We start from the raw sequence: 12,928 nt of genomic DNA, 5'->3' as shown, positions 1-12,928 counted from the left end.
ACACGTGCTCTCGCTTACTCTCTCTCTCTCTCTCTCTCTTCTCCTCCCCCTTCTCCCTTCTTCTCCCCGGCGCTCTCTTCCGCTGTACCTAGCAACCGCTCGAGGGCAGAAAGCGCAAGTGCAGGCAGAAAAGGTAAGGAGGGACAGGGGCACGGCTCATCACGTATTTATGAGGGAGAAGGCGAACGGGCGGGCGATGAAACCGGGAAGATTATCTCCTAGATCTGGCGTAGTTAATGCGGATCCAATTAAACCGCCCACGCGTCCACCTTTTTCTCATTAACCGCGCGCGCACGTACGGTAAGGTCCCATCTGCAGACACCACGTCATGACAGGCGCCGTTCCGTCTCCCCGAGGAACCGCCTCAAAAGGTGCACCCACCGTTGTCAGCCGATGGGAGGGGAATATTCCCCACCCGATTCCTTTCAGACTAAGGAACTGGGCACCGAACCCGTTACAGTCCAGGGGTTCGAAGGCTGGGCCCCCGAGGGTCTTGACAGCCGCCCTAGGACAAACAAAGTCAGGGACGACTAAGGGCGAGCCTGTACATGGTCGAGTCCCAAGCAAGCGATAGCTTGGGATGCCCTAAGTCGTGTCCGAGACCGGCAGGGAGGTCTCTGAATGGGATCCCACCGAAGGGAGGCGTCGAGCCCCTAGGGTCAATCGAACGGCCCTAGGACCCACCAGAGAAGCCCTCTGGTACTTTTGGAGTGCGTCTCTGGACCACTAGCCGACCCCTATCGAATGGGGCATGGGCCTCCACTTGGACTTACCCGATAACAGCTCACCAGAGGTGTCACTGCTCGCGCCCTCCGAGGGTAGCCTGACATACTCCATTCCTCCTTCCGAATAAAAAGGATGCGTGAGGGCAGCACAAAAAAGACAGGAAGACTCCTGATCGCCCTCTTGCTCTGAGCAGAGGCTTGGAGGCTCTTCCTACAACCAAGCCGAGGCCCAGCGACCTAAACTCGCACTCGGGGGCTCGGCAAACGCGATAAAACGACTAAGGAACTAGGCACCGAGCCCGTTACGGTCCAGGGGTTCGAAGGCTGGGCCCCCGAAGGTCTTGACAGCCGCCCTAGGACAAACAAAGTCAGGGATGACTATGAGCGAGCCCGTACATGGCTAAGGCCCAAGCAAGCGATAGCTTGGGATGCCCTAAGTCGTGTCCGAGACCGGCAGGGAGGTCTCTGAATGGGATCCCACCGTAGGGAGGCACCGAGCCCCCGGGGCCAATCGAACGGCCCTGGGACCCACTAGAGAAGCCCTCTGGTACTTTTGGAGTGCGTCTCTGACCGCTAGACAACCCCTATCGAATGGGGCATGGGCCTCCACTTGGACTTACCCGATAATAGCTCACCGGAGGTGTCACTGCTCGCGCCCACCGAGGGTAGCTTGGCATACTCCACCCCTCCTTCCAAACGAAAAGGATGCGCGAGGGCCGCCCAAAAAAGACAGGAAAACTCCTGATCGCCCTCTTGCTCCGTGCAGAGGCACGAGGGCTCTTCCTGCAACCAAGCCAAGACCCAGCGACCCGAACTCGCACTTAGGGGCTCGGCAAACGCGATAAAACCCCTCACTCAACAGGGAAAAAGTCCCTGAAGGAGTAAATCCACTTCTCCAGGGCCTCGGGGGCTACACCCGGTGGGTGCGCTCGCGCGCACTCACCGAGGCCTCGAGCACAAAACACAATCCCGACGGGAGCTGCTGCGAGCCAAGTCTCGTCAAAACCTCAGGGAGAGTGCTTGCACTCCCCCCAAGGCTCGGGGGCTACTATCGGATACCATAAAAGGGGTACCCTAAGTAAGAACCGAAAAAAATGCTTAGACCTTGTAAATATCGAAGCCAAGAGACAACCACGAGGCCTCGACTGATTCTTCGATTCGCCCGAGGCCCACGCCGCAAAGCCTCGGACGAGGTACCAACTCTCCACCTCGCCCGAGGCCCCACTCGAAAGGCCTCGGACGAGGTATCGATTCTCCGCCTCGCTCGAGGCCAGCTCGGCAGCTACCCTATCCCCGCCGCCTCGACCGGGATGTCACGTCCAACTAACGCAACCAACCACTCCCACGACGTCAGCCAAACGATGGCTCGACGCAGTGGAGTGATCGATGAGATGGGAGTCGCATCAACGCCATGCCATCCGGGACAGGATGGGGCAGGGGTTACCGGTCGCTGTGCTCAGCACTATGCCCACGACTGACACCCATGCGGCACTGTTCTACCTAACCCCACCTGCTCTGACGATAGTGCGGCGTGGAGAGTCATGTCCGGGTCCCTGTAGTCTCGGAATCAGCATAAAAGACCAACTGCTCCCTCCGAGCATCGGCTATCCACTTTCGGGCTCCTGTAGCCTCGGGACTCACGCCCGTCGAGCCCCCCCCCCCGACAGCCCAGCCTCTGCATCGATGGGGCCTCGGCTCTCTATGTTGTCAGCACTCTGGGACTGGCACGTCACCCGCAGAACGTGCCATACCCTGCGTCAGGCTACAGGAGCCCCCACGTCGCGCACAAGGCCTAGCTCCTGTAGCCTCAGAATCGGCGTACCCGTGCCATCGCATCAACCCGGCCTCGGCACTCCGCGCCGGTCAGACACACAGTAACCAGCTCGCCTCCAACAGAAGAAGGCGCGCCTGCCACCACAGGAGCTCCCATGTCGCATGGGATCAAGCATGACCAGCGCGTCGCTCCAGTGCTCCGAGGACAAGACCGCTCCGTCGACCATGCCGTCACAGTGACAAACACAGGGCTCGGACATACCACCTCCACCCACAAAACGCCACATAGCGAATGCATGTATCGCCCCTGTCCTCCCCTTCAACTATAAAAGGGAGTGACCGGGGCTGTTTCTGGGGGAGGACGATGGGGCACTCATGGAGACATCGCTTAGATAGACACACACGCACAAGCAATGAGCAACACTCTATAATACGCATGCTCCCTCACTGTAAGAGATCAACATCTCAAGCAACCCATGCCGCTCCACGCGGAGACCTAGGACTAACTCCCTCTCTCGCCCTGCTTGTAAACCCCTACTACAAGCATCTTGGTGCAAGGAATACAAGATCGCTCTCTCAGACTAGACGTAGGGCACCTACTGCCTGAACCAGTATAAACCTTGTGTCTCTTTGCATCACTATCCAGGATTAGGAACACGCAGTACATTTTCACTCATTGGTTGAGGACCCACCGGTCCAAAACACCGACAAGTAACAAACGAATCCCATAGTGAAACACGAATATCAAGTGCCTCTACATGCAATCACTCAAGCAATATACTTGAATTCTCTCCCAATCTCATAAAGATGATGAATCAATGATAGAGATGAGTGGGAGGGCTTTGGCTAAGCTCACAAGGTTGCTATGTCAATGCAAATGGCCAAGAGAGTGAGTTTGAGCCGGTCATGGGGCTTAAATAGAGAGCCCCACGAATAGAGCCGTTGGGCTCCTCACTATAGCCTTCTCAGGGTGATCGGACGTGCCGGTCAGATCGACCAGACGCGCGGCACCCCAGCGTCCGATCAACGATCTAGATCCATGTGTCTCCACTTCAAACGTTGATCGCCCGATCCCAACGGTCAAGAAGGCCCGCGTGATCACTTAAGTGGCGACCGAACGCACTCGAAGGGCGACCAGACCCACCGCCACTGCGTGAGATCAAGTGTGCCCACGCTGCCACTAAACTATGACCGGACGTGCCAAGCCCCTCGGCTCCACGGCGTCAAGTCACTTTCAGAGAGCTCCCTGAGCGGCAAAACAACGACCGGACGCATTAGGTCCAACATGACTAGACGCGCCCTGCATCCGCTCCTCACTGCTTCGCGAAAAGGATTGCGGCAGCGTACGTCATGTATGACCGGACGCACTAGCAACGAGTCAAGTCACCACTTGTGCCTACATTCGGTCAGAGACCGACATCGCGCCCTTCTCTGCTACACTGACCGGACGCACCGAACCCCGAGTCCGGTCACTACGAACACTGCGTCCGGTCAGTGTTTTTCAGTGAAAAACACTTCTCCAACTTAGCCAACTTCTCCACCCTTGCTCAAATGTGCCAACCACCAAGTGTATCACCTAGTGCACGTGTGTTAGCATATTTTCACAAATATTTTTAAGGGTGTTAGCACTCACTAGAATCTAAATACATATGCAATGAGTTAGAGCATCTAGTGGCACTTTGATAACCGCATTTCAATACGAGTTTCACCCCTCTTAATAGTACGGCTATCGATCCTAAATGTGATCATACTCACTAAGTGTCTTGATCACCAAACCAAAAAGCTCCTATGGATATCACCTTTGCCTTGAGCTTTTTGTTTTTCTCTTTCTTCTTTTCCAAGTCCAAGCACTTGATCATCATGTCCAGACCACCATCACATCATGATCTTCATTTGCTTCACCACTTGGAACGTGCCACCTATCTCATAATCACTTTGATAAACTAGGTTAGCACTTAGGATTTCATCAATTCATCAAAACCAAACTAGAGCTTTCACCTCTCCCGTCTCCTCTCCAAATCCAGTGTCGTCCCATTTCCTCTCCTTTCTCATCTCTTCTCTAGATCCAATGCCATCCACTGGCCGCGCCGTCCTTCCTCCGTTGCCGTCTAACTTTCGCCCTTCCTCCGACGTCGGTAGTCGTCTACCGTCCGCCCGTCCTTCCTCCACCATCGGCCGTCATCCGCTCTTCCTCCGACGCACGCTGGTAGCCGTCGGCCCGCCTTCCGACGTCGGTCGCTGGCCGCCCGCTCTTCGACGTCGGCCGCTGTCCTCCCCACTCCTACACTAGCTAGAAGCAAGCCGCGAACACACCATCCTCCCCACGTAGGCCGCCGTCTCTAGCTCCCCTCCACCTAGGCACCGGAGGTTGGCGGGTATGCGGGCATGCCCACGGATACCGGACGCGAGCACATAATGCTGCCTATGGGGGTGGCGGCCGTGGGTACACAATTTTACTCGTGGGTGTGGGTGCGTGAGACCTGTATCCGTGGGTAAAATTCTCGTTGTCATCTTTAGTTCTTGCTCGTAAAGCAGTCGGTTCGATTTTTCATCGTAAAAAAATTATCTCTTTACTAGTTTGCTCAAAAACTAGTCGTGTATGCTTCTATGAAATTGAAGTAATCTAGCCATGGATGACTCCTGTGTTAATTTACGGCATTAACGGTATTTATTTTTGCTAAAAATACTCTCCGTATGTCAGGCATTTTCTTTTTTGAGAAAATATCATATTTGAATATTCGTCTCGGTCTGAAATCATTTAAGCTAACGCTAGTTGTGGATCGGCGGCACTGTATGGATGGGTCTAGAAGATAGACACACATAAATGGAGTTAAACAATCTAGAATAACTTAAATTTTATATTAAAAAAATTGAACCTTCGATACCTTGTATTTCAGGTTGGTGGAGATAGTACTGTAGGTACATCCCAACGACGTACTATTATAGTACAGATACTATAAAGGTTTGACAGTTCATCTTCTTTGCCAGCTGGAATTGCTGTCTGTATGCTTTACTCTGTCTCCCTCTTATTTCGGAGTAAAGCACATTCTCTGTCACGCTTTTCATTAATCAGGAGGTTCGGCGTTACCCGTCGCTGTAAAGGCCCATCAGATACGAGAATCAACTGTTCGACTAATGGTTTCTGCAGTTGATAAGATAGCCGATGCTGTTTTGTTGTGAGAGAAAAATATTATACCATAGATAAGTTTAAGCGAACAAGGCTTCATCATCAATAAAAACATGAACCAATGAATGATCAATCTCACTATCTCAGAACGTACAAAGCACTGGGCGTGGGTCGTCTGAAAATTACTGAGGCCGTTCTCTATGGAAACCATTTCTGCGTAGTGGCAGTCTTTGCAAAAGTATTTTGTCATCTTCTGGTGCTGAGTTATATGTAACTCCATATAGCGCCGGGAATTGGCGCAAGGAGAACGCTTCAACCACTGTTCCGTTTACTGTTCGTCAATCAGCCGTCTCCACGTGCCTCGTGCGTGTGCCCGCCTGCATTTGCTCTCTCCTCTCGATCCTACTCTTCCTCTCCCCCCGGCAACCGCGTGCCCGGATGCCGCGCCCAGCCACCTCGCCATCGCCACCCTCCGTGTGTTCCATCCGCGCCGGCGCCGGATCCCGCACGCCTGCCACCACTCTGCCTCCACAGCGCATGCAGATGGTGCCCCCGTCTGCCTCGCCGTCGGCCACTACTATAATCCGTGGCCCCATTGCTACGCATCAGGTCGCCCTCTCTATCTTCCTCCCCTAGATGGAGCAGCAGTCGGCTCCACATCCAGCCTCCTCGCCTTCTCCAACCAAGGTACTCTCCCCCTCTCTCTAATTTGGTTCGGCCTGTCTCTGATTGCTCCTACTGGGTGGACAGCGCGTTCGAGGTGATAGCCATCCACTGCAGCACCTGGACGTCCCCAATGAGGTGTTTGGAGGAAAAAGAAATCTAGGGCGCCACTGTCACGGCCGTGACGTCCGATTGCAGCCTGGCTTGGTCACAGAGGGCGACATCCTCCACGTTATTAGTGACTATTCCGGTGAACAACTACAACACGATGTTTTCTATTCCTTTACATGAGTGCTACTTCAAACCACGTATCTACATGTGAAATCTGCAGGCTCCTAATGTGGGTGGGTGAAAGGTCCTTGTTTGGTTTTGGTAATTGAGTGACAACTTAGGTGGACTAATTGTGTTTATGTGAGATACACAGGTGATTAGTCCACAGGTACATGTGTTGTGAGCAACATATGCCATGAAGGTGAAAATGGCTTGGAGATGTTGCAAAGCTCACACATGTGATGATGAAGGAGCTTAAATGCACATGAGACATGACATTGAGTCATGTGATCAAGGTGGAGAAGATCAGGACAAGACTTGGCTTGATGGACCGGTTGCAAGCGTGAAGGGCAAGTCGAAGGCTTTGGAGTGATGGACCGCGTGGCGGTGAAGCTTGAGCAAGACTTGGCGCCGATGGATGATGGCAACGGCAAAGAGCAAGTAGAGTCAAGATCGATGAACCAATATGATCATATGATGATATGAAGTAGATCATATCATTGTTGATCGTGTTGGTGCATGTGTTGCATCAACATTGAAGGAGATGGAATGGAATGCGCAAGGCAAAGGTATAACCTAGGGCATTTTATTTCACCGGTCATAGGTGTGTAGAGAAGTTTATGACCGGGTTTAGGATAGATGGCCGTACTATCAAGAGGGGCAAACTTGTTTGCATATCGGTCATCTAGTGCCACTCGAGTGATCTAACTTTGCATTGACGCTAGGATCGAGTGGCGTGGCAAGTTGAGTGGCTAACATCCTTTGGGAAATGATTGTGAAAATGCTAACACACATACACATGATGGTGTACACTTGGTGGTGTTGGCACATTTACAAAGGCGGTGGTGTTTGCAGGGTTGAGATGGGTTTGGGTCCCTCTCTCCCTCCCGCCGAGCTTGCTCGGCGGGATTCGGCGCTTTCGGGAAAATGGAATGCCTATTTTCTATTGCGCCGGATGCAAATTCTTGGTGGTTAGCTCATTGGAGCAAGGGTGAAGAAGTTAGAGTTGAAAACGAGTTGGTCGCGAAGATGCTAGCGTCGGTCAACTGACCGGACGCTGTATCTGAATGCACCGGACGCTGGCAGGCTGCGTCCGGTCAGGCTGACGTACGGTGACGCAGTAGCTGGAGAGTGACCGGACGCTGGCTGCGTCCGATCGCGTTCGACCGGACATGTCCGGTCATGCTCGGGAGCTTACTGGAAACGACCGGACGCTGAGGGTCCAGCGTCCGGTCAGTTGAGTGCTGCTGCGTCCGGTCAAGTCAAATAACCGTTGGAACCGGGACACGTGGTCGTCTACGAGCGACCGGACGCTGAGGTCCAGCGTCCGGTCAACACGACCGGAGCGTCCGGTCAGCCCGACCGTTGCCCAGTGAAGGGGTAACGGCTAGTTTAGCCCTTGGGGCTATAAATAGAAGTGGCCTTCGGCCATGGCTGGTGCTGAGCACCTTGGGGGACTTTGTGTTCATGCTTGAGAGTGCTTGGGAGCCCTCCATCACACACATACTTGATAGTGATCATTCGATTGTGTGAGTGAGCGATTCTAGTGCGATTGCATCGAGTGGCACTAGGTGATCGAGTTGCAAGCCGGTAGTGCTTGTTACTCTTGGAGGTTGCCACCTCCTAGACGGCTTGGTGGTGGTCTCCGTCGAAGCGCGCAAGAAGCTTGTGCGGCGCTCCGGAGAAGTGCTTGTGAGGGGCATTGTGCTCGCCCCGCGGGAGCCGCGAAGAGCAACTCTAGTAAAAGTGTGTCATTGAGCTACCCTCACTCAAGGGGTTGGTTCTTGCGGCGCCCGACGTGCGGGCTTAGCGGGTGATGCTAATTAGCCGCCGAACCACCAAGTGAGCGGTCGACACAACGGGAACTAGCGTGTTGGCAAACACGTGAACCTCGGGAGAAAAATCATCGTGTCAACCTTGTTCTTCCTGTTGGTTTGCATCCCCGTTACACAAGCTTGCGTTTACATTCATATACATTAAGCTTGTGTTGTTGCTCTTGTAATTAGATAGCTTGTGTAGCTTGCTAATTACCTTCTTGCTTGTGTAGCATAGAAGTAGCTCCCTTGCGTGGCTAATTTGGTTTTAGTAACCTTGTTAGTCACATTGCTTAGTTTGTGTAGCTAAGTATTTGCGCTCTCTAATTAGGCATTGGTTGCCTTGTTATTGAGCATTACTAGTGAGCATCGTTAGCTTTGTGCTTTTGCTTACTAGCATGTGTAGGAGCTTCCTTGTCGCTTAAAGTACTAGTGGCATAGATTTGTGTAACCTTGCTCCTAGAATTGTTTAGGAGAGCTCTAGCTAGCCCGACACCTTTGTTGCATAATTGTTATCTTTGCAAGGTGCTAGTGAACACATATAGTGGGGTATAGTCTTGGCTAGACCGATAGTTTTAATTCCGCATTTGTATCGGTTAGCCGACGCGATTAAGTCATAGAAAAGACTATTCACCCCCCCTCTAGTCGCCATCTCGACCCTTCAGTGGGCAGACAGAGGAAACTTTTGGCAGCCTTCCTCACACGCCATCAATGTGTTTTCTGAAATTTAGGCCATGTCAATTTGCTATTTTCTGGGACATGGACTGGCCAACCTTTGTTTATGTTGTTGTATTATCTATCTTCTTGCAGAAATAAAATTTAACCAACATGTTTTTCCTGAAAAAAAAATTGGTCTGCTTGTGTGTTCTGAACTTTCATTTTGATGATGCTTCATATCTACATGTTTGATTCAGTTTTCAATGCATTTCAGGGGTTGACAGTGTTGGTGACGATATTTTGAGTTCTGATGGCAATCCATGGCCCAGTGCCTCCATGCTACAAGCTTAATTAGAGCCCACAGATTAAGGATTTGTCAGCGGAAATTTAGACATCAACAGTCTCCACGGTACATGCTTAATCTAAAGCCCACATATTAAAGATTTGACAGCGCAAATTTCCATATTCACATACATTGCGGACATGACCTAGCATCTCTTTTCCCAATTAATTCCTACTTGCATAGCACATAGTTATCTCCAATATTTTAGCAAATAATGGTTTCATCTTATTTCCTAGGTTGTGTCGATTGATTTTTTGCTTATGTACAACTCATCCATATGGTATGCAAGCCATCTTGCTACCAGTTACCTGCTCGGTCCATTGCTTCATGGTCTCACTTTGCCTGTTTAACATCTCTGCAAAATATATTTTTGTGCTGGCACCTGTTGTTCAGCAAATTTGCGCATCAAACTCTTGCAATTTTGATTTTGTGCCTTCCAGCTTACCTCTATTGGATAGTTGGTATTCGATGAACAACAGTTCGGTAAGTAACATTTTCCTGTTGTATATGTTGTAATTGTCGATCATGCATTTCTTAGGCCCTGTTTGGTTGGGCTTTTGGCTTTGGCTTTTGGCCCCAAAAGCCAAAAGCCCAACCAAAGGGGCTGCTTTTGGAGGGTGCTTTTTCAGAAGCAGCTGCTTTTCTGTAGTTCATTTTTGAAAGCTGGTTTGACCCTGCTTTTGGCTTTTGGCTTTCTGCTTTTCGAAATTGGTAGAATAAAAAGCTCTTCCATAGTTATTTCAAGAAAGATAAAGATAAAAGGTATATTTTATACTTGTTTAACCAAACAGCTTTCAGCTTTTCTACAGCTCACAGCCCACAGCAGCTTTTCCATAGCTCACAGCCCACAGCAGCTTTTTTCCACAGCCACAGCCCAACCAAACAGGGCCTTAAATCTTTAACATAGGTTGCCATTTTTTGTGGTTACGCTCTTGGTTTATCTGATCCAAATGATTATTCAGTAAAAGGAAGACTTTTCCTTTTTTCTGTTTTGATGCACCTGAGGTAGCTACATATCTGGCCTGTAGTAGTCTGAGATAACTTACGTAGTTTTGTATTACCAAAGTACTCAGCAGAAAGATAGTTCTGTGTTGGACAATTGTACATCATTTTTCCAAGGAAGGGTGTGGCCTCAAATGGCATCTACAATATTGCTGCCAAGCCAAACGCTACTTGCATCAGGCATCGTCATGCCTTCCTATGGTACTACATTTACCTGCACTTTATATTCATTTTCTGTTCTGAGCAAATATAATTTATCTCATAACACCTTATGATACATTTTAATTAGAATTAGTTACTACGAGTTCTGTCATGGATCTAGCTGTGGAACAGAACAGGTTATCAACCATGCATTTTTTGGGCATGGAGCAAGGCTGCATGAGTGCATGACCCTTTTTTTGTCCAACTAATATAAAAGAAATTTTAAAAACACATAGTGGTTTGGTTTCTCATTCACTAATCTAATAATTATGGCGCTTCCTGCTTTGTGCCTCATTAGGACGAAATCAGACATGGATATTGACTAGCTGTACACGCTCATTTTAGGAATTGATTAGATGCAATTTAATGTAATAACATTAGTGACTGACCTGTGGAATCCAATCCTTGAGAAAAGGTACAGTTTGTGTGCTATGACCAGTTCAGAGTTATCATTGACTCATTCTTTCTCTTTTATGAAACCGTTCTTACAACGCTAACCTTTTTTTCCTTGAATAGTGAATGAAATTTCTGCAGACTAACCTCATTAACAAGGTACTCAATTTTGCACATGAGACGAAACCAAGTCATTGTCAGATGGGACCTGGAACTAATGGCTTACTAGGTCGCTTGATGAAGAATAGACACGGTCTTATATGATGTTTTTGCCAACACTCAGTCCAAGAGTAACCACATTTCCTGTAATCTTCATCTAAATTATACAATGAACTAATGTCTCTGTAGTTTATTTATGTTTAATTTAGTGTTCTGCATTGCAAATTTTATTTTCTACTGTTTTGTACGCCGCCCTATTGTATCGCTGGGACTATATAAATATAGTCAATTATTCATAATGGTTGTGTAAAGCATAGATGAATTAGTCTTATCACATATGTAGTCAAGTGCTTAATCGGTCTTGCATGCACATTTGAACAGCCTGCTAGCTTCCGCTTGCTGCCATTAGCGCGAAGCCAAAACGGGCGCGGCGAAGCGCGCCCACCGTCCTAGTTATTATATTTACAAAGCAAAAGCGTGCGTGCATGTTGGGTTGTTAGCCCATCTTTTCAGCGACCTCTTCATGGATCGGAGCAGGAGAGTCCAGTCGGTCCAGTGCTTTGTACGTTCTGAGATAGTGAGATTGATCCTTCATTGGTTCATGTTTTTATTGATGATTTGAAGCCTTGTTCGCTTAAACTTATTCGCTCGGTTTATCAGTTATGATATAACGTTTTTCTCTCACAACAAAGCAGACATCAGCTGGCTTATCAACCTCAGAAACCATTAGTGGTCCTGATTAATGAAAAGCGTGATAGGTAACGTGCTTTACTCCGAAACAAGAGGGAGACAGAGTAAAGCATATAGACAGCCATTCCAGCTAGCAAAGAAGATGAACTGTCAAACCTTTATAGTATCTGTACTATAATAGTACGTCGTTGGGATGTACCTACAGTACTATCTCCACCAGCCTGAAATACAAGGTATCGAAGGTTCAATTTTTTTAATATAAATTTTAAGTTATTCTAGATTGTTTAACTCCATTTATGTGTGTCTATCTTTTAGACCCATCCATACAGTGGGCGGATCCACAACTAGCGTTAGCTTAAATGATTTCGGACCGAGACGAATATTCAAATATGATATTTTCTCAAAAAAGAAAATGCCTGGCATACGGAGAGTATTTTTAGCAAAAATAAATAAGAAGACATATTGTTATAACTATACAAGCAGTAGCGCCGTAGCTAAGTAGCGATGATTCATAATTCACGCCATGAGCTAGCAATATAAAATGATATGCAAATTTCGCAATAAGTGACTGAGACGGACGAGGATGCAATGCAAATGTCTAAAAAACCGAGCAAGTAAATAACTATAGGTACACTAGAATAAAAATGAATCTCAGAATCAATCCATAAAGCAAAAAAATGGATAATAATCAATCTCGGAACAAATCTCTAGATTGAGTATCTCTAGTCTCGAGTTTTTTTTAATTACATATTACCACGTAGACGTCCATAACTTGCACGTACAGTCACCCCTATAAACACACGTACGTAAACCCTACCTCTATAAGCACCTAAGTCGGCAGATCTTAAGATTCACGAAGTCATTATAGTTCTATCAGAAGAAGCCTAACCAACTGATCTATGACCAGTTCGCATCTCTAGTCTCTAGTGAATGGCACAAAATCCGTTACTAGAATCATCAGGGCCGAACGGGTAGGTTGGCCAGTCCAGCCAGCCCAAGTTATATGATGGACCAAATTAAAGCCTAATAGAATCGGTGGGGCTAAAGCCCAATGCATGCAATCAGCGTGGGTGGGCCAAAGGCAAAGAAGGCCTTCATTCCTTGGTTACGT

The sequence above is a fragment of the Miscanthus floridulus genome, chromosome 15 (genome assembly GCF_019320115.1).
Source record: "Miscanthus floridulus cultivar M001 chromosome 15, ASM1932011v1, whole genome shotgun sequence".
Classification (NCBI taxonomy): Eukaryota; Viridiplantae; Streptophyta; class Magnoliopsida; order Poales; family Poaceae; genus Miscanthus; species Miscanthus floridulus.
This window is presented reverse-complemented; position numbering follows the sequence as displayed.